General features: G+C 46.4%; 1 long non-coding RNA gene across 1 annotated transcript in view; it reads right to left on the reverse strand.

The window, feature by feature from the left end:
* The window catches only part of LOC129380429 (uncharacterized), a 109243-nt gene that overhangs the window by 20531 nt on the left and 66872 nt on the right, over window positions 1–21840 (reverse strand). The gene's annotated exons all lie outside the window — the stretch shown is intronic.

Below are 21840 nucleotides of genomic sequence, written 5' to 3' on the forward strand. Positions count from 1 at the left end.
ATGTTCGACTGTGATGAATTATGTATGGGCATCGAAACGCCAAGTTTATAACTGCACAGAGTTGGGCTGCCGCTCGTGCACTGCTCTATGCCCTGTTCGAATTGCATGACGTTTCTTTTTCTGCCTCGCCACGGCCTTGTGGCCTTCATTGAAGAGTGAGGTGCACGATCCCCTAGCCTCATTTCAGGCGTTGGTTCATTGGTCGATTTTTGATTGATTAATTAAAACGTTGGCAACATTTGCCGCGTGTCAAACAATTCATGCAGCTCACGTGGCGACCGAGGCAAGAAAGCCGGGAATTCATTGGCAGATATGTTGTTGCATGCCTTCCTTTTGCGTTGCTGTATTTGTGTATGCATATTTATTTATTTATTTATTTATTTATTTATTTATTTATTTATTTATCATACCCTCAGGGCCAGAGGCATTATAGAGGGGAGTGGTACAAAAGAAAATGTGGAACATAGAAAGTAAACAAACGCAGGCAAATGCAGTTTCGTTGGGCTGGCAACTGATTACCATACTACGCCACTATCTTCTTCACAGCCGACATGCGTGCAAATGCTGATCCCCGACATCGTCAAGATGGCACCTTTCCTGGATGCACCCTTACCTGGCTGGCTCGTTCACCCGAGTTCAGCCAGATCGTCAACGTCTTCTATACAAGCTGATGATATAAATACGCCACTTGCACCAGCCAACTTCAGAGGGCACGCGAACAGCGCTACCGGCATGACTCTTAATCGTTTCCCTTTAATGATGCTGGTTGCTGCAGAATTATCATTATACGCTAAGTGATCTAATTCCCTGTGTCTGCTACTGTTCCCGTGCCCACGGGTATTGCGCGAGACGTTATGTGAATGCTTCTCTGTGACTTTTGTACTATTATGCTCCGGTGACATTGAGACTAACCCTGGTGCTCATACTCGTTCCGAATCCCTTTTAGAAATCGATTCCCTCCCTAATGAGCCCGCTGAGCAAATGAAGGTTCTCTTTGACTTTATTAAAGATGTGCATAACCGCTCACTTCAAAGTAGCAGGTTTCAAGCTGAATTTTCTGCAGATATTAAAACGGTTAAGAATGAACCGAGAAGCTTAGAGGCTAAAATTAGTGGAATGAACAAAAGACTAGAAGTGCTTGAAGAAAGAACAAAAACGCTAGACTGGTACAAGGAACAACTCTTAACAATGCAAAAATCATTCGAAGAGCTCACCACTAGAAACGAACTGTTAGAATCTCGACTGAATGAACAAGAAGACCGGTCACGTCGTGACAATTTAATCATTTATGGTCTACCGGACGCCAAGGAAACTTGGCAAGAAAGTGAACAGAAAATAGTTGCAACTTTTACCTCGGTTCTTGAATGCTTTTATTGCAATCTCATCGAGCGAGCACATCGAATTGGTCGCTTCGCACCAAATAAATGTCGGCCAGTAATTATAAAGTAATCTTGTTTTAGAACCAAAGAAAGGCTTCTTTCGATGTGGAACCTGTTTTAAAAAAAAGGCATGACTATAAGCGAAGACTTTTCGCCTGATACACGCATCGCTAGAAAGAAGCTTTTCCACTTTGGTAAAAGCCAAGCTTCTTCTGCACCTTTCAAGCTTCGCCACAACAAGCTGTATCTCAACGGAAAGTGCTATTTGTTTAACGCTACCATTGCCTCCGTTCAAGAATTGCTTACTCATCGTGACAACACAAGCAACACTGACAATCATTTACCACATACGACACCTGCATCATCGTAGCAAAACGCGAGGGGTAGTGGCTGTCTACCGTCATCACGTCCTCCGACATCAGTCCTGTTTACCAACGTTCGCAGCATTCTTAACAAATACAACCCCTTATCATCCGCAATAGACTCATGCGACGGCCAAATCGTTGCCTTAACCGAAACATGGTTGCCACCTCATGCCAGTGACGTTGAACTTTTTCATTGCGCACAGAACTACGTTTTATACCGTTGCGATCGCAGTGCGCACAGAGGATGCGCGGTGTTCTCTTGGCTGTATCAAAAGACGTACCTTCATCTCCCATCAGCGTTATCGGGGCCCTGGAAACTGTCTGGGCTTCCATTACCCTTCTTTTTATTGATATGATATAAGGAGATGGGTTGACGCACGATTTAAGGCACCGGCTACTTCTTATCCCTTGAATGGTTCCATCATACAACATACGGGGTTCAAGATTACGTATAAAATTATCTTTTCACAGAAGCACCAGGACTTATCACGCAACGTTTTCGCAGAAAGACTATGACGTAATAAGCACATGGTACATATAATATACAAATGTCTCTACAGTTATGTAGATAAAAGTCCCCAAAATACAAATGATACTGTCGCCTAATGACACAGTCTCTAGTCAACGGGTGGTACATTCATCGTGTAAATGCATTATCACGTATAGTCACAACAAAAAGTCAACATAACATAATTCCCAAATACATGCATATATATATATATAAAGCGACAATGAAATGAAAGGAACAATAAAAGCATTTATAACGTCCAACAATGCCGCTGTCTTCAAGTAAAGTTTTTAGTGCTCTTAAAGCGCTCTTCTGCAAATACGTTGTTGGCCAAGGATCCAAAAGTTTCTTTAAACTGAAAGGTCTGCGGCCTAATTTAATTAGGGTTTATTTAAGTCGGCATCTTGGTGTGTCCTGACGTGGGCAATCAGAAGGAGGTGATATATATCTTCGTCTACAAGTCCACAATCACATTCGGGGGTTACCGCACGGCCAATTCTGTGTAAGAAATGCTTTTTTGTAGGCAGTGCCTAGCCTTAATCGATGAATAAGGGTTTCTACAGTTCTGTCTAACGATAATGAAAATTTGAATTCAATGAACGGATCAATATGATATAAGTCTGAGCTCTTGGAATCTGGTCAAACCAAGTGTTTCTACACATAATGCAACGTAACTCATTATTTGATATTGGGAGCGAAACCACATCATCTTTGAGGTGTGCTTGTCGTGCTGCTTCATCGGCTGCTGTGTTGCCAGGAATGTTACAATGCCCTGGTATCCACTGAAATGCTATTGCATGTTTCGCTGCGCTTGCCTTTGTGAGGTTTTTAAGTGTCTAGTATATTATACTATCACTGAATATTCTGCCTCTTGTGCTGCAGAGTGATGTTAGAGCCGCCTGCGAATCGCTGAAAATTACACATTTTTGCGCATCTCTTACTGACAATATAAATTTTATCGCACATAGGATTGCGAACAGTTCAGCCGTTGTGGAAGAAGTCGCACGAGATAACTTAAATGATTCTTGTTTGTTGAGGTGCGGTATAATTAATGATGAAGTTGAAGAGGTTGATGTAATGGTACCATCTGTATAGACGTGTGTGTATCCTAAATACCGCATATATATCTGGTAAAGTGCTGGCTGTTGAGCAGCTTGATTGAACATGTCTCTTTTTCTGAATATCCCGTCTACTGATAATTCGATTTTTGGAAGTGTAAGCAGCCATGGAGGATATTCGACGTCTGAGTTCCAAAATTTATTTGTTGGCAATATGTGAAGATTTCCTCGAATTTCTACATGAACATAACCTTTATCTCGTTTCATTGTGTCTAGAGCCAATGGGTGACTTTTATGCTGTGTTTGAAGACGAAAATAATGCCGGCATGTTTCTGTACTTCGCATAACTGGAAATGGTGATTGGCGAGCCTCAGCTATTACAAGAGAACTAGAAGTCGCTCGTGGAACCCCTAGACATATGCGTAGTCCTCTAGCTAAAAGTCTTTGAAGTCGCTCTTCTGACGTGTGGGAAAGTCCGTGTAGGATGGGCGCGGAATACGCAATTTTTTGTCGTATTAATGCATTGTAAAGTCAGCATGGACGATACTGATCCGCCCCATGATGTGCCTGCGAGTCTGCGAAGTACAGTCATTATGGCATTGACCTCGTTTTCAAGTTTGTTTTTTTATGTGGGGTGTCCGGGTAGCTGCCTATTAGTATTATGCCAAGAAATCGATGCTGTGTGACAAACTTTAGAGGGTGTCCTTCCAGATTAAGGGTGAAATTTTTTAACTGCCTCCGAGTGAAAGGCAATGCAGTTGTTCTTGTGCGTGATAGAACCATTCCTCTCTGTCTCAGAAATTGGTTAATGATATTTATGCCATCTTGCAATGCCATATGAAGTAGTTGAGCATTAGACCCAGATGTCCAAATACACACATAATCTGCATCTGCATCATCTGCATAGAATGAAAACTTAACTGTGATGGCAGTCTTCTTGCTAAATCAGCCATGACGCAGTTCAAAAGAAAGGGGCTGAGTACGCTTCCCTGTGGTACTCCCTGTTTGACAGCATGTTCAGCACTCTTTCCTCCACCCGTCTGAAGAAATATTTTGCGACCTAATAAAAATTCAGAAATCCATCGCAAGGACCTGCCAGACAGTTCAAGTTCCAACATTCTTAGCAGAACATGAACGTGACTAACAGTGTCAAATGCCCTCTTGATGTATAGGAATACTGCCATCGTCATGTTTCCACGTGCACGCTCGTGTTCCACACACGTTACTATATCTACTATTGCATCCATTGTGCATCTATGTTTCCTAAAACCTACGAAGTAGTTGGACAACACATCCGTTTCATTACACCACCATTGAAGTCGCGCGTCAATCATTTTCTCCATTACTTTGCATAAACAACTTGTCAAACTAACTGGGCGGCAGGATTCAAGGCACAAGGGTGTTTTACCCGGTTTTAAAATTGGTATGATTCGAGCGACTTTCCAAGAGGGCGGTGGGGTGAAGAAGAAGACGACGAACCTGCTGCTAGCCTGTCTGAGTAGCTCTGCCTGCATTTATCATTATTTTCGTTATTTTCTGGTAATATTACTGGTCAGAACGGTTCAAGACGTCTGTCGACTCGAAAAGGTACCTTCCGTATCGGAGATCGACGGGTGCTGCGCCACCCGCCGCCTCACAAGGTGCTAGAAAGAACCAAGCTGGCACCGACGAGCACTCCGCCATGACCTCCCAAGGGCTGACACCGGGTCAGAAACGCCTGCTGGTTTGTACAAGCCAGCCTGACTGCAAGCGACAAGACACTGGTGAATCTGAAGACGAGTCAACTATCATCGAGGACGACAACGTGGCGAACCCTTCAGACCTAGACATGGACGAGGGTGGTTTCCGAATTGTGCGCCATCGTAAAGACAGGGCGGAGGGCATTCCAGTGTTAATTACTGCAGCATCCGAAAGAGAAGATTTAAGGGAAGTAAGCCATATTGTCCTGTATTCTGAGCTTGAAACGATTCTCGGTGGAGCACCAGTGAAGAGCCACTTCACAGCACAGGGAGCATTGCTCTTAGATGTAGAGACAGAAGGACAAGCCAACGTCCTTCTAGAGACCAAGAATATCGGCGGCATAGTCATATCTGCCCGTGTCCCACACAGTTATATGAAAAACACGTGCATTGTAGAGGAGTCCCTAAATGGTACTCGAATGAAGAGCTGCTCACCTACCTGAGACCTCAGGGAGGATTCCATGCAAGAAGAATCATCCATCGGGTCCAAACCTCGTCATCTGAATGGGAGTCAAGGCGCACTAACTCGGTGGTTCTCACATTTGCTCCAAATTCTGAACGCCCGGAGAAGATCAACGTTGGTTTCACCAGACACGAGCTTGCCGACTACGTGGAGACACCACCACGCTGTTTTAAGTGTCAGCGCTTCGGACATATCGCTAAGTACTGTCGTGGGGAACAGAGGTGCAAGCGCTGTGGGGGACATCATGACTTTAAGACGTGTGCAAGTAAAGACAACTTTGTGCGTGCGAATTGCGACGGTGACCATCCTGCTAGCTACGGTCGGTGTCCTATGCGGACAGCTGCTCAGCGAAGAAATAAGTTGTTTGTTCTGGGTCCAAAGAGTGCAAGCGCACCATCGAACACGACGAAGACGTCCAGAGCGCCACAACTAACTGGTTTGGAAACAGAGTACGCATCTCATTTCCCGCGTCTCACACCGATAAATGAAGTTATTGAGCCAACGCAAACGGTCACAGCCGCTGAGAAACCTGTTCGAAAAGAGTCCGAAAAACGCACCTATACGGCCGCAGTAAACCGACCTCAAGTACCACTTGGAAAGAGTCAGCAGGAACACTGCCAGCATGTGATACGCGCTTTGTTCACGGCACTACGTTCCCACGTTGCGAAGATGCCTGCTAGTTCAACGAAGGATATGCTGGAAGCAGTGCTGCCTCTTGAGTCAGTAATACTCTGCTCTACTTCCACATACCCTCAGTAGCATAATGGCGATTTCTCGCCCACTTGGTCCATTCCGTCGTCCAAAAGTGCCCTTAATAATGCAATAGAACTGCGCCGGTATTCTACAGCGTCTTTCTGAACTCAGCCTTTTCCTTCGAGACATACCTATAGCAATTCTAGCCCTCTCGGAGGCCGGTCTCCCAAATGGAAGGACGATCCCAGGGTACATCAGGCATGGAAATCCGAGTATACCGTCATTTGCAAATGGAAGTGCGATGATATACATCAGGCGAGAAGTACCTCACGTCACCTTACCAGTGCAAGACCTTTGTTCTACCTTCTTGGAAGTCGCCGCTGTGCAAGTGTGCCTAGGAAAACGAAACCTCAGTGTGGTGTCGGTGTATATAAGTCCACGCAGGAAGGTCTCCATGGAGGCGTTCATAAAGGACCTTTGCATTCGTTGCCCCTCTCCTATAATAATCTGTGGCGACTTTAACGCACATCATTCGCTTTGGGGAGATAAGACTGCAGATTCCCGAGGCAAGGAACTTGTCACAGCCGCGGATGCTGCTGACTTTTGTATCGCGAACGATGGCAAACCGACTTTCTTCAGACAACCAGATTCATGGAGTGCCATAGACCTCGTGATCTATTCTACAGACCTTGTCGTATCGTCAACAATGGCCCCAGACAGGATGGGCAGTGACCACTTTCCGATCTTCACCAACATCACCGGATTTCACACTGCTGGGCGACAATTCTGTGCTGTGACACGCTGGGACACATACAGAGAAGCGTTGGATGAATCCCCTGGTGAGCTGTTCGCAGATATGCTGAGGAGCAAAAGAGTGGCTACCTCAATGTTGAAACTGCCAGATCATTTCCCTACTCCCGATTTGAAACTAAAGAACCTCTGCTTAGCGCGTAGGAATGCGGAGCGAAAACTAATGAGAAGAACGGAATGCAACAGGATAAACGCTGTCATCCGTCGTCACACAAAAAGGTTAAGACGAGTTCAATGGGCTGCTTTCTGTGAGAGTTTCTCGGCGATTACTCCCATGGCAATGATATGGGGAGTAATGAATAGCCTATCCGGAAAGATTCACCTACACAGGCCATTCGAAGCACTTGCTTTAAAGCAAGGAAAAGATTTTCAAACCCTTGCAGAATATTTTGCAGACGTATACACATCTGGCAGATCAGCAGGAGTATCGAACCCTCTGTTGTCTGAAGCATTCCATACCATTGATACGCCGTTCACCTTTCGTGAGTTGGATTTGGCGCTTAGCAAATTAAGAAGACGCTGTTCGATCAGCAATCAGATGCTGACAAATCTGTCATATGAACGAAAACGAGCCCTTCTGGACAAATTTATCACGTCTGGAGCACAGGAGAGATCCCAGAAGCGTGGAAGACAGCATGGGTGGTGGCAGTGCTCAAGTCCGGAAAGGATCCTGCAAACCTCACCTGATATCGGCCAGTATCGCTAACATCATGCGTATCAAAGTTGATGGAGAGACTAATATGTACGAGGTTAACATGGTATCTTGAGCAAGGAAATAGACTGCCATCATGTATGACCGGATTTCGTCCACGGTTGAGTGCCCAGGACAGTGTCTTGGATCTACTGAGCCATATCGAGCACCATCGCGTAGACGGCCTTTCCACACTCGCCATTTTTATGGACGTTGCCAAGGCATACGACTGTGTGCTTCATACAGGCATCATCAACGGACTCCGAGCCATGGGCGTCTCGGGAAATGCTCTTCGATTCGTCCATGAATTTCTCAGTGATTGATGTGTCCAAGTTAAGCTCGGAAGTATAATGAGTGACAAACGACGAATTTCTCTCGGCGTCCCACAAGGAAGTGTCCTATCTCCCTTGCTCTTTAACGTTGCCATGGCCAGCCTTCCAGATGCCCTGAAAGTAGGTCGGACGGCAGTTAAAATGTCCATCTACGCAGATGACATCTGCATTTGGATCTCGGGGTACCAACACAAACGTTTGGTCAGGAGAGCCCAGGCCGCAGTCTCCACTATCGATCGCCACTTATCGACGCTTGGCCTATCTTTATCAGCAGAAAAATTTGCCTTCATGCTTTTCCCGCGAGTGAGACACAAGTCAACACGTCTGACGCTGAATATCAGAGGGCATTCAATTCTTCGTGCAACTCATGTTCGATTCCTGGGCGTCACCATCGACAACAAGCTACTATGGCGTGGTGCGGTCGAAAGTGTTGTGGCTGCATCAGTGCAAAGAGTCAACGCACTTTGTCGATTGGCAGGTGTACGTTGGGGAAACAATCCTATATCCATGCTTAAACTGAACGCTGCACTGATAACAAGCCGCCTTCTCTATCAGCTCCCTCTGATATCACCGTCATCGAGTCAATTCGAGCGCTTGGAGACAGTGCACAGAAAGGGACTTCGCTTGGCGATGGGAGTTCCAACGGCGGCTTCAAACAAGAAAGTCACTAATGAGGCAGAGTCTCTTCCACTCCGCCTCTTGGCATCTCAGGCCTTGCTGACGCAGCCATTAAGGCTGGGCGAGTCACGCGCAGGCACGGCGCTTCTCCGGCGGCTAAGAGCAAGAACTCGCTCACATTTCCATGCGGCGCTGAACACCTTCCGATTTTTAGGATTGGAATGGCCTAAACGAAGTCGCCTTGACCCGCCATGGTCTTTTTCGGACGTTACCTGCAGCCTCAATGTACCCCACCTACCGACGAAACGCACCGTTTCAACTGCCGAAGCAAAGTTTATTGTGCTGGACCACTTGAGCACTGTGTTTCAAAGCCATCTACAAATGTACACAGACGGTTCGGTGTGCGCACAAACAGATAGCTGTGCAGCGGCATTCTGCATACCATCCTTTGATGTGTCATGGTCTGGCCTACTGGATCGCGTAGTTTCCTCTACAACAGTAGAAAGCACCGCAATCACCGCGGCTCTGCGGAAACTACGGGCCTTTTCTGCACGAGATGTCGTGGTGCTGACGGATTCCAAGTCAGCATTACAGAGATTACATCGGGGCCTACCTCTAGAGAAATTTACAAGGCAGCCTCTGGCACTGCTTGACGACCTAACGGGCAAAGGATTTAACATAAGGTTTCAGTGGATTCCATCAAACGTAGGAATTGATGGAAACGAGGAAGCTGACGCCCTTGCACGCCTAGCGCTTACATGTGTCCCAAAAGTGAAAGCTCCAAAAGCTTTTCAAAACCCTAAGGGTGCAATCCGCCTTCACTTTAGAGAGATGCACACAAGAATCCACACGAATCCTGTGTGACTGATGGATTTACACGCGAACAAGCGACGCTTTTATACCGCATCAGGACCGACTCCGCGTACACCCCAGCTTGGTTATTCAAGACTGGGCTTCGCGCTTCCCCACTCTGTGTTTTCTGTGGTGACATTGGCGACATCGAACATTTCATTTGGCTAGCGACGCTGCAGAGGGTGCTAAGAATCCCTGGCTCCGGACAGGCCGCCATTGGAATATGAACCTGGCAACGTTTAACGCTAGAACGTTATCTAGTGAGGCGAGTCTTGCAGTGCTATTGGAGGAATTAGAGGGCAGTAAATGGGATATAATAGGGCTCAGTGAAGTTAAGAGGCCAAAAGAAGCATATACAGTGCTAAAAAGCGGGCACGTCCTGTGCTACCGGGGCTTAGCAGAGAGACGAGAACTAGGAGTCGGATTCCTGATTAATAAGAACATAGCTGGTAACATACAGGAATTCTATAGCATTAACGAGAGGGTGGCATGTCTTGTTGTGAAACTTAATAAGAGGTACAAAATGAAGGTTGTACAGGTCTACGCCCCTACATCTAGTCATGATGACCAGGAAGTCGAAAGCTTCTATGATGACGTGGAATCGGCGATGGGTAAAGTCAAAACAAAATACAGTATACTGATGGGCGATTTCAATGCCAGGGTAGGCAAGAAGCAGGCCGGAGACAAGGCAGTGGGGGAATATGGCATAGGCTCTAGGAATAGGAGGGGAGAGCTATTAGTAGAGTTTGCGGAACAGAATAATAAGCGGATATTGAATACCTTTTTCCGCAAGCGGGTTAGCCGAAAGTGGACGTGGAGGAGCCCGAATGGTGAGACTAGAAATGAAATCGACTTTATACTCTGCGCGAACCCTGGCATCATACAAGATGTAGACGTGCTCGGCAAGGTGCGCTGCAGTGACCATAGGATGGTAAGAACTCGAATTAGCCTTGACTTGAGGAGGGAACGGAAGAAACTGGTACATAAGAAACCAATCAATGAGTTAGCGGTAAGAGGGAAACTAGAGGAATTCCGGATCAAGCTACAGAACAGGTATTCGGCTTTAACCCAGGAAGAGGACCATAGTGTTGAAGCAATAAACGACAATCTTATGGGCATCATTAAGGAGTGCGCAATAGAAGTCGGTGGTAACGCCGTTAAACAGGAAACCAGTAAGCTATCGCAGGAGACGAAAGACCTGATCAAGAAACGCCAATGTATGAAAGCCTCGAACCCTACAGCTAGAATAGAACTGGCAGAACTTTCTAAGTTAATCAACAAGCGTAAGACAGCGGACATAAGGAACTATAATATGGATAGAATTGAACAGGCTCTCAGGAACGGAGGAAGCCTAAAAGCAGTAAAGAAGAAACTAGGAATAGGCAAGAATCAGATGTGTGCGTTAAGAGACAAAGCCGGCAATATCGTTACTAATATGGATGAGATAGTTCAAGTGGCTGAAGAGTTTTATAGAGATTTATACAGTACCAGTAACACCCACGACGATAAGGTGAGAGAGAATAGTCTAGAGGAACTTGAAATCCCACAAGTAACACCGGAAGAGGTAAAGAACGCCTTGGGAGCTATGCAAAGGGGGAAGGCAGCTGGGGAGGATCAGGTAACAGCAGATTTGTTGAAGGATGGTGGGAACACTGTCCTAGAAAGGTTGGCCGCCCTATATACACAATGCCTCATGACCTCGAACGTACCGGAATCTTGGAAGAACGCTAACATAATCCTAATCCATAAGAAAGGGGACGCCAAAGACTTGAAAAATAATAGACCGATCAGCTTACTGTCCGTTGCCTACAAAGTATTTACTAAGGTAATCGCAAATAGAATCAGGAATACCTTAGACTTCTGTCAACCAAAGGACCAGGCAGGATTCCGTAAAGGCTACTCAACAATAGACCATATTCACACTATCAATCAGGTGATAGAGAAATGTGCAGAATATAACCAACCCTTATATATTGCTTTCATTGATTACGAGAAAGCGTTTGATTCAGTCGAAACCTCAGCAGTCATGGAGGCACTACGGAATCAGGGTGTAGATGAGCCATATGTAAAGATACTGGAAGCTATCTATAGCGGTTCCACAGCCACCGTAATCCTCCACAAAGAAAGCAACAAAATCCCAATAAAGAAAGGCGTTAGACAGGGAGATACGATATCTCCAATGCTATTCACAGCATGTTTACAGGAGGTATTCAGAGACCTGGAGTGGGAAGAATTGGGGATAAAAGTTGATGGAGAATACCTTAGCAACTTGCGATTCGCTGATGATATTGCCTTGCTTAGTAACTCAGGAGACCAATTGCAATGCATGCTCACTGACCTGGAGAGGCAAAGTAGAAGGGTGGGTCTGAAAATTAATCTACAGAAAACTAAAGTAATGTTTAACAGTCTCGGGAGAGAACAGCAGTTTACGATAGGTAGCGAGGCACTGGAAGTGGTAAGGGAATACATCTACTTAGTGCAGGTAGTGACCCCGGATCCGGATCATGAGACTGAAATAACCAGAAGAATAAGAATGGGCTGGGGTGCGTTTGGCAGGCATTCTCAAATCATGAACAGCAGGTTGCCACTATCCCTCAAGAGGAAAGTGTATAACAGCTGTGTCTTACCAGTACTCACCTACGGGGCAGAAACCTGGAGGCTTACGAAAAGGGTTCTGCTGAAATTGAGGACGACGCAACGAGCTATGGAAAGAAGAATGATAGGTGTAACGTTAAGGGATAAGAAAAGAGCAGATTGGGTGAGGGAACAAACGCGGGTAAATGACATCTTAGTTGAAATCAAGAAAAAGAAATGGGCATGGGCCGGACATGTAATCAGGAGGGAAGATAACCGATGGTCATTAAGGGTTACGGACTGGATTCCAAGGGAAGGGAAGCGTAGTAGGGGGCGGCAGAAAGTTAGGTGGGCGGATGACATTAAGACGTTTGCAGGGACAACATGGCCACAATTAGTACATGACCGGGGTAGTTGGAGAAGTATGGGAGAGGCCTTTGCCCTGCAGTGGGCGTAACTAGGCTGATGATGATGATGATGATGCCCGCAGTTTGACACAGAAAGAAAAGCGATGGTCGACAACCTACGAAAGAGCGGTCTCACGCACAGGACCATTGAAGACGTTGTTTGCCCCGGAGGGCCCGCGGCATTCAGGAAGAGAGCGCAACGACTGCTGATAGCCTTCCTGCGAGACACGGGGCTCATCGACAGCTGGTGACACACCCCTGATCTGAACTCTAAGGAGGATCAGGCGGAACAATTGCCGGCTATGTATGCCAAGCTAACCCCGCCTGCTTCAACATCACCACCACCACCACCGACTTTCCAAGAGTCGGGTACAGTTTCTTCTATCCGTAAATTATTATACATGTCTATGAGAGCATTTGTACCTGTCGGTCCGAGGTTTCTTAGCATATTGTACGCAATGCCGTCCGGCCCAGCAGCAGACTTTTGGCGACATGATGCAATTGCACATTGAAGCTCGCTTAATGGGAAAGTATGATCTAATTGAGGATGTTGGGCCCAGTAGCAAGCAGTAATTTTCTGCTTAGCTAACACTACTGAAATATCAAATTCTGCACATTGCCATGAAAAAGCAGGTCTGGAAATATGCTCACAAAATTAATCTACCGCTATTATCTCACACGCGTCCCGAGCTACAGCGAGAGCATGAAATGGGAAGCTCTGTGTTACAGGTCCGCTTAAAGAACGAATTACTAGAAAAATTCTTGGGACAGACGTGTGAGGAGACAGCGTGCCGCAGAAATCGCGCCAGCGCCGTTTGCCTAAATTTCCCATGCCTCTGCGCGTTACTTTGTGTATTTTCTTAGCGCTTCTGTATGCTTCTAAACTTCCGCTGCGTCGGTACGCTCTTTCGGATCGGCGTCTGATGGCTCTTAGGTGTTCATACTCTCCGTCAACTGCAGCATAATCTTTTGGAATTGAGGCCTTCTTTGTGCATATGTTCATGTTATCCTGCAAAAGTTCTGTAAATCTTTCCACTGTTGCATGTTGATTAATTTGATCCGTTAGGTTGTACCGGCAAGCTTACCAGTTGGTTAGTCTGCTGTAACGCCTGATATCATAGTGCATGCTAAGGTGATTTACAAGGATGGGAAAAGGATCACTTCCGCGCGTTTCCATATCTGTTGTCCATCCCACACCATTCACTAGATCATGTGAACACAGAGCAACATCTATGCAGCTTGAATAATTATACCCACGAAGAAATGTTGGCGACCAATCGTTTAAAACAGTCAAGTTGCATTTATCTATGGCGCACTCAATAACGTTACCACGTGCATCACAACGATCACCGCCCCAGATGATTTTGTGTGCATTGAAGTCGCCACATATAAATACATTAGAATGAGCTATTTTGAAGATATCCACTAGCGCTTCTACCTAAATCCGGTTTGAAGGTTGTAGATATAGATTACCACTGTTATGCAGAGCTTGCCAAAGGATACCTTACATGCGATGAATTCCGGGAAGTCTGAGTCACTGGACTGAATTTGATAAGATGGTAGGTCTTTTCTGGCGCACAGGAGCACTCTGCTAACAGCACCTTGATGAGAAGTCTTGTATATCACATTATTCGAGAGGCGAAAGTCGTCATTGATTCCCGCCTCTTGAATGCAAAGTATTGGAAAGTTGTATTGCACAAGCAGTTTACGAAAGTCAGCACACTTCCTTCGAAGTCTGTTGGCATTCCACTGAAATATAGAGACATTTTTGTAGCGCTTATTCATGTACTGCCTGCCGCAGTCTCGGCCCGGATTGTTGACACAATAGTGCTTCCAGAGGCAACAAGGTTTTCACTTCTGGTAGGTTGTTTGCTTCCGGCAGAGCAGATAGGATTGCCGTAAGAGGTGCGAAAAGCATTGGCAAAATCAGTTGTGTCAACGATGCGGTGGTATGTTCGCTATTAGCTGGCGTTACTCCTGCAGTAGGTGCATAAGGCCATCAAACCATAATAATAGGTGTGTTCTACCGCCCACCCTCTACGTCATCTTTATTTGCCAATGAATTCCATGACACTATTTACCATGTATGCAATCGCTTCCCTTCGTCACCCATAGTCGTCCTCGGGACTTCAACTTTCCAAACATTACGTGGAACAATGACCAACACTCGCTATCGCCTTTTTCCCAACAAGCTAAGGCGTTTTTACATACCAGGTGTTCCTGCGAAAGCTAAGTAATGTTTGATAATTGCTTGTGGCAGATAGCGCAATTCTAGTCCTTCAGCTGGCCTACTCGAAGAGGTGGACATTACTTGAAGGAAAAATCGAAGTACCTAATCTACTAATTAATAAGATTCACAAAGTAAGTTTTTAACTAATTACCTTACTTCACATATAGCAATTTACAAATTTTAGCTCGTGACGCTACAATGTAAAGCACATCCACTTGAAAAGAATTATGTGGATTATGTGGATTTTTGAGATATGCCCCGTCAAACTTGCTGTTAAAATACACTGTTCACTTACTTTTTTAACAAAACGTCTTTTTATGCATTGAAGCACCAAAGTAACTGGACCAACAATGTATTTCTTCGCGAAGTTCGGGAATTATTTCGAAACTGGTGTCATCCTGAGAATTCGTTTTAATTGTCTCTGTCATGCGAACTACCAGGCTACAATTTGTAAATTACAATATATGCTGTAAAGCAATTAGGTAAAAGCTTAATCAGTGAATTTTTGTTAACCATTCAATTATGCATGTTAATTTCTTGGCCAAATAATGTCCGCCTGTTCGGGCAAATTAACTCGAGGATAATAATTGTGCTCTCGATCACACATGATTTTCAAAAAGTTACCTGAAACCTTCGCGGAAACACCCAATATTTTGGTATTTGTTTTTATACCTGAAAGATTTTTTCAAAAATTTCCGGTACTAGATAGAGAAAATGTGCCTTCGGAGCATGGTCATGTGGGTGAGCAAACGAAATTTAATCTTCAAAGGGCTCTATTTAGCTTGTACGTGTGCCAGGGGCATAACCCTGGTGCGAAAACAGAATTGTGATATTAAATGCAGGAGTCATTAAAAAACTGTCGCAAGTAAAAAAAAATAAACATTGTTAACTCGCGGTACAAGCAACATCTGAATCCTCCTAAAGTAATTAGGCGACAACGGTTCTATTTCCTCCTTTCGTTTTTTTATGTACATTTGGTTATGTGTAATCATTTGAAATTAAATAGATCAGTAAACTCCAATAATTTGCGTGTCGCAGCACGGTGACGGCAAGCGCACGCTCAGCTTATCGAAGCATGACCAAGGTCGTGCACCCGACGCCGCAGGAAATGCAAGACTCCCGACGTCCTCTCCGCTCAGTTCCTGCCGTGAGCCTTTTTAACGTGGCCAGGACAACACCGCGTCTTATCACGACGGCGGAAGCAACTCATCCGCTACGTTTCCTCTGTGTTCAGCGTTTTCAACTTGCCCCATGGTTTGCATCATCGTCGTATCACACTCAGCCAAGGCCGGTGTGACGGTTGCCCTAGTGCGAGACGGAGAAGGAGATATTGTAGGAAAGCGGCGTTGCACTTTTTACCGGTTAGATAAACTGCGCCGTATAGAGCGCGTGGGCAAGAGAGATTGTGATAGGTGAGGCGGTAGGGGCCCTAGAATGGGCCTTGTCCCGATCTGTCTGAACTGAAGCCGTGTCCTCAAGGTATTCACGGATTTGTTTGAGGGGTTGTCCTTTGTTGCACATAGTGGGCAGCAGAAAGAAGATAACATCGCTCACTGCTGGTCGTCCAATAGCCGAAAGAGCCTCGTTGAATACCGTAGTCCTTTCTGAGGGTAAATCGCGCACGGAGTTCAAAGAGAAGGAACTTTAGTGTCGCTTGTGCTCGGCAGCTCCGACGAGTAGGAGAACCCGCCTTTATTCACAAGCGGATTAGTCGCAGAACGTTTTGTAAGGGACGCGCGTACAGCCGCGCGGCCCGATATCGAGGGTGGGGGGAGACCTCGAAAGAAAAGAAAAAAAAGAAAGCGCACGAACGCGTACTGTAGCATGCCACGTACTGCGCTGCAACTCCACTGGTTGCTCTACGTCGGTGCGGTGCCGAATACTTGCGCAGCTAAAGACTGCAAATCCACTTTGAAACAGACAGCGGGCAGTGCTTCGTCCGTATTGCACCGTAAACTACGTCGTTGCCGCCTTTCATTGATGGCTATAGTGCATTTATCGAAAGATCCCTGCGTTACACTTGGGCGACACTTACAAGCATCACGTTGCTGACCAAGTCTTCTTGCAGCGTCTGACCTGACTCGCTGGTCGTGTCAGCGCATGCCCCACTTCCCCTACTCGTTTAAGGTGCGGTGGTCGATACGAGACCGACAAGACGCTGAGGCCAACGATTGGCCGACAATGTGCCCGACCGCACAGTGTATCGCTGAAACCATCTTATCGTACACCAGGCCGACAAGGACGCAACCGACGAGCCCGAGTCGTCGTAGTGCGAAGGGTTTCTTGTCGACGCCACCGACAAAATCGGTGCGCCGACAATCGTTCAAACGAACCCCGCGCGAGCGGCCTTCGAACCAACAGCGCCATAGCCGCAGCGCCTTCGCGCTCAATATGAGTGGAAATGTGCCTTCGAAGTTGAAATGCACAAGCTCAACCCTCCGAAGCCGTGCACATGAAGTTTGAGCCAATGTTGATCCTGTTTAGCGAAGGCCTTGCACCGTCGTGTTCGTGTGCGGGTATACCGCTAGGCCCGGACTTAAAAGGTAAGCAGTTAGGATGAAGGCAACTGCCTTTATAGTTTCTTCCCTTCTCACGGCGCGTACACAATAAGCGGCAGGCGGCAACACACTGCAGCGCTGTTCCAACACCTGCACACGTCACCACTCCCGCATAGGCTGCCGGTCGCATTCGCTGCGTACGTAGATGGGTGGGTCTGTACGTGTTGTTATGCTGACAGATTTCTTAATTACAGAAATGCACTATTACCTCTGCGTCAAACGGGAAACAAGAGATGGTGCATCCCGTATACAGCAGCATACCATCTCGCTCAATTATACCAACGGTGTCAGCGATGACATCCGCGCTTTCGCGACAGAACTAGCTACACGACCTATAAACGAGCGCTTATGCCGAGCACAATGTTTTCAAACAATACTTTATGAAACGCGCAACCGGTAAGTATGATGAAGTTAAAGAAAAGCGAGAATCAGTAATAAAACATATGTCAGCAAGTAATATATGTATCTGGATCACACTTGCCGTTCTTTAAGTTGCTTGGCTGCTCATATTGACTCGTCCCGGGATGAAACAACACGGATCAAATGCGCAAATGTGTATGTTTGGTATATTCTGACATTACTTTATATCAGCGATGCACCGTTTCCACAATATCTGAAGTTCACTATTAACGATCTGTGGCTCTATATGTCGATCGGTGTAAGAAAATGCACCGCTTTGGTAAATACGACTCGGAAGGCTGCCATCTAAGACTTTTTGAATGTGCGAAATTTCTAAAGAATGTGTGAAAGGAATACAAAAAGCGGGGTGCAAGTGCGGAAATCAGCGACAACAAACTCGAAGGCAGCCGCGTCGGCAGACGGAACTCAGCGCGCCTTTATCGGCCGCACGGTTCGCAAAACAGCGCGCTTAGGCTCGCTCATCCAGTAGTCGGCGAGTGCGACGTGGGTTCCAGGTACGAATGCATTAATAATTAATCGCCATCCACGAAACGCACAACTAATTCCCACTCAACATGTGACCAGGTACACAAATCAACCGGCGAAAACCGCGGTACCCCTCGAAAGCGTTTTCAGCGGCGTGCGGCAGAGGGCAGCACAGGAAAACGAAAAAAAAAAGGCAGATTGAGCGAGAAGTGGTGTGAGGCGAAATAATTCAGTTTTTCTTTCTTTTCTTTTGCAATCTGGCTACTCCTGGAAATTGGGTGCTAATAGGTGATTTCTCTTCAAGAAAAGAAGAAAAATACCTCTCAAGAAAGGAGCCAGTCAAAGAGCCACAATTTCTGCAAAGCTATTCATGCCCTGCTTAGAGGGGTTATCCAAGTGGTTAGACCTGGAAGGATTAGGAGTGAGGGTGAACGGAGAATATCTCAGCAAGCTACTGTTCGCACAGGACACTGTCTTGTTCAGCAGTGTTGGGGATGAATTCCAACAAAGGATTACCCTAGAAAGTGTAAAAGTAGAGTTGGATATTAATGTGCAGAAGACAACGTTTCATAGCCTGGTAAGAGAACAAGAATTCATGATTGCCAGTCTACCTGTAGTATATGTGCAAGAGTACGGTTATCTACATCAATTACTCACAGGGGGCCCTGATAATGAGAAGGAAATTTCCAGCATAAAAATGGGTTAGAGCGCCTACGGCAAGCATTACCAAATCATGACCGGTGGCCTTACCGGTATCGTTGAAAATAAAAGTATACAATTATTGCATTCTACCGGTGCTAACATGTGTGGCAGAAACCTGGAGTAGGAACAAGGTAGTATAAGAAGAAATTAAAGATCGCGCAACAAACGATGGAACAAAAAATGTCAGGCGTAACGTAAAGAGACGGGAAGACAGCGGTGGGGGATTAGAGAGCAAGCGGTTGTAGCCGATATTCTAGTTAACATTAAAAGGGAAAATGGCACTGGGCAGGCCATGTAATGAGTAGGGCAGATAACCGGTGGACTATTAGACATACAGATTGGATGTCAAGGGAAGGGAAGTGCAGTCAAGATTGGCAGAATTAGGTGATGTGATGAAATAAGGAAATTTGCAGTCATAGCTTGGAATCCGCTAGCACAAACCAGAGGTTATTGTAGATTGCTGGGAGAGGCCTTCGTCTTGCGGTGGACAAAAAAAAAAAAGAGAGAAAAATATTGGCTGATGAGGCGATTTGGCCCATAATAAGGTCTCAAGTAGATTCATCATCCGGCAAGCATGAGAACATAGATTTAGCTAAGTGATCAGTTGGAGAGGCTGGAAGCAAGCGCTTCTTATTGTTGCACTTATGCATATATGGGCTAAAGCGCTATAAGTGATAAACTTCACTCAGAACAACATACTGACGAACGTAGAAAATGAATGACAGAACCAAATTATGGATGACCCGGTGCCTCAATTAAGCGCCAGGCCGCCATCTAAAAGGAGTGAAAAAGGCAGCAAAATGTTGACCGCCGAATAGCTGTCATGTTTCAACATTGATTTGGCGGCGCTTTAGGAATGTGCGTGAGAAGTGGTGGCGTGGGCGGGAAGGAGGGGGGGGGGGGGGGAGGGGGGGTATGCGTATTAATTTCGGGGGAGAGGGGCCCGGGCCCCCCGGGCCCCCCCTTGGGTACGTGCCTGGTTCAGCAGAAGCCACAGGGAAACGCTACACTTTCGTCAGTTTCACATGAAATAGATGAGCAAAAGTTTCCTTCCGCGACTATTTATCTATGCTAACGACCAACCGCAGTAGTAGTGGCTATAGCCTAGCTCTATTAGAGAGTAAGGAACCACAAACTTCCGGCCCCTCAGGTACATTTCTATAGGGCAAACTCTAAACGCTCGTGTTAGGGAACACCGGTACACGTGAAAGAATCCCAGATGGTCAAAATTGCTCTTGAGTATTTCACTCTATACAGCATACGGCGTAACCCACATAATATTCCTGTTGTTGGACTTCCTTGTCAGGCGTAAATTCATCACCGAAGCGTCTGCTGGAACTAGAGCCAGAACTTTATACGGGGCGTGTTTTTAAGACCATACAGAATTTTTAACAATTGCATCTGGTAGATAGAATAATTCTACTTATTGAGCTGGATTACTCAAAGCGGACATTCCTTGCCCGATATATCGAAATGCATATTCGCCTTATTATCAAAAATTCACTAATTATCGTTTAATGCGTTCGCATTCTTTGGGTGCTTCACGCACCTTTGGGGACTATCTATCTATGTATCCAGCCCTTTTCCCGCCTACCTGGGTGACTGGGTATATAGTTCTTGGTCGGATAGACAGCGCATCGGGGCTGTTTTGCTGAGGTGAGAGGGTTTGAAACCAACCATCGTGACAACTTGGGTAATTGAATATGTGGCAATGCGTTCGTACGTGCCGCTCTTCAGTGAACCTCTTTCACGCCGACATGGCTAACTCTGTGATGCGGGACTGGGTTGGTGGCGCTCTTCGAAGAAACTATTTCACGCCGACTTCGAGCACTCGGTGTGTGCCCTCGGTCCGTGCTGTTCTAAAACGAACCTCTTCGATGCCAACTTGGGTCACTGTGCCAGTAGGTGCGTGTCGCTCTTCAATGAACCTGTTTGACGCCAACTAGGTATGTGCCACTGGGAATGTACCGCTCAACAATGACGTGATAGATCCATTATATTTTGCCGATACTGAGCGGAATCGAACCCACGTCACAAGGGTTCGATCCTCAAGGAGAGCAACCCAACGCGTTATCAGGCTGCGCCACAATCGCACTGGGTACATGTGCCGCTTTTCAATGAACGCCTTGCACGCGAACGCTTTAGCGAGCTGCGCCATGTATGAACTAGGTGCGTGCCTCTCTTCAACCTCTCGCCAACCTGGGTCATTGAATATGCATATTCAATGACAGGGCCACAGGGCCACATGTGGCCATGTGGCTGTGACATGTGGTTGTGACATGTGGCCCTGTGAGCGCGGCCAGACGGCCAGAGAGGGAACAATTCTCAGCGTTCGCGGGCACCGGCGCGCCACGCTTCTCGTCTCGGAGGCCGCGCTCGGATTTTTCGGCAGTGCCGCAAGATGGCGCAGCGTGTCCAGAGAGACGAGCGACAGAGCAGCTCGGCTGCCGCATGACGCGTTTCGCAGCGTTAGCACGCTCCGGCGCGCCATGAATTTCGGAGGCCACGCGCAGGCTTCGTGGCGGCGGCGCTAGATGGCGAGATATTCTTAGCGAAGCGCGAAAGAGGAATGCTGCTGCTGTACACGCCTCAGAGATAACTCGTTGCGACAGTGGCAATACACTGTGCTGCTATATTGATTCAATGCTAAACCCATTACCGTCGACAGTCATCGTGAGATGGGTTCTGCCGCAATTTATTTAATTACACACCTTACGGCTTATATTGCAATTTACAAATTGCAGCCAATGAGTTGGAAGGGCATACGTATGCAGTTGGAACGAATATTCAGAATGACAGCAGTTTCGACTTATTCATTCCCAAAGGGTGCGACCAAATATATGGGCGTTCCAGCTACTTTTGTGCTTCATTGTATAAAACGATGGTTTGTTAAAAAGAAGTAGGTGGAACAATAGTACACTCTTACCGCAAGTGTCACGGCACATATCTCGAAACCTGTGTGATTTTTAAGAATCG

This window comes from Dermacentor andersoni, chromosome 1 (assembly GCF_023375885.2).
Source record: "Dermacentor andersoni chromosome 1, qqDerAnde1_hic_scaffold, whole genome shotgun sequence".
Taxonomy (NCBI): Eukaryota; Metazoa; Arthropoda; class Arachnida; order Ixodida; family Ixodidae; genus Dermacentor; species Dermacentor andersoni.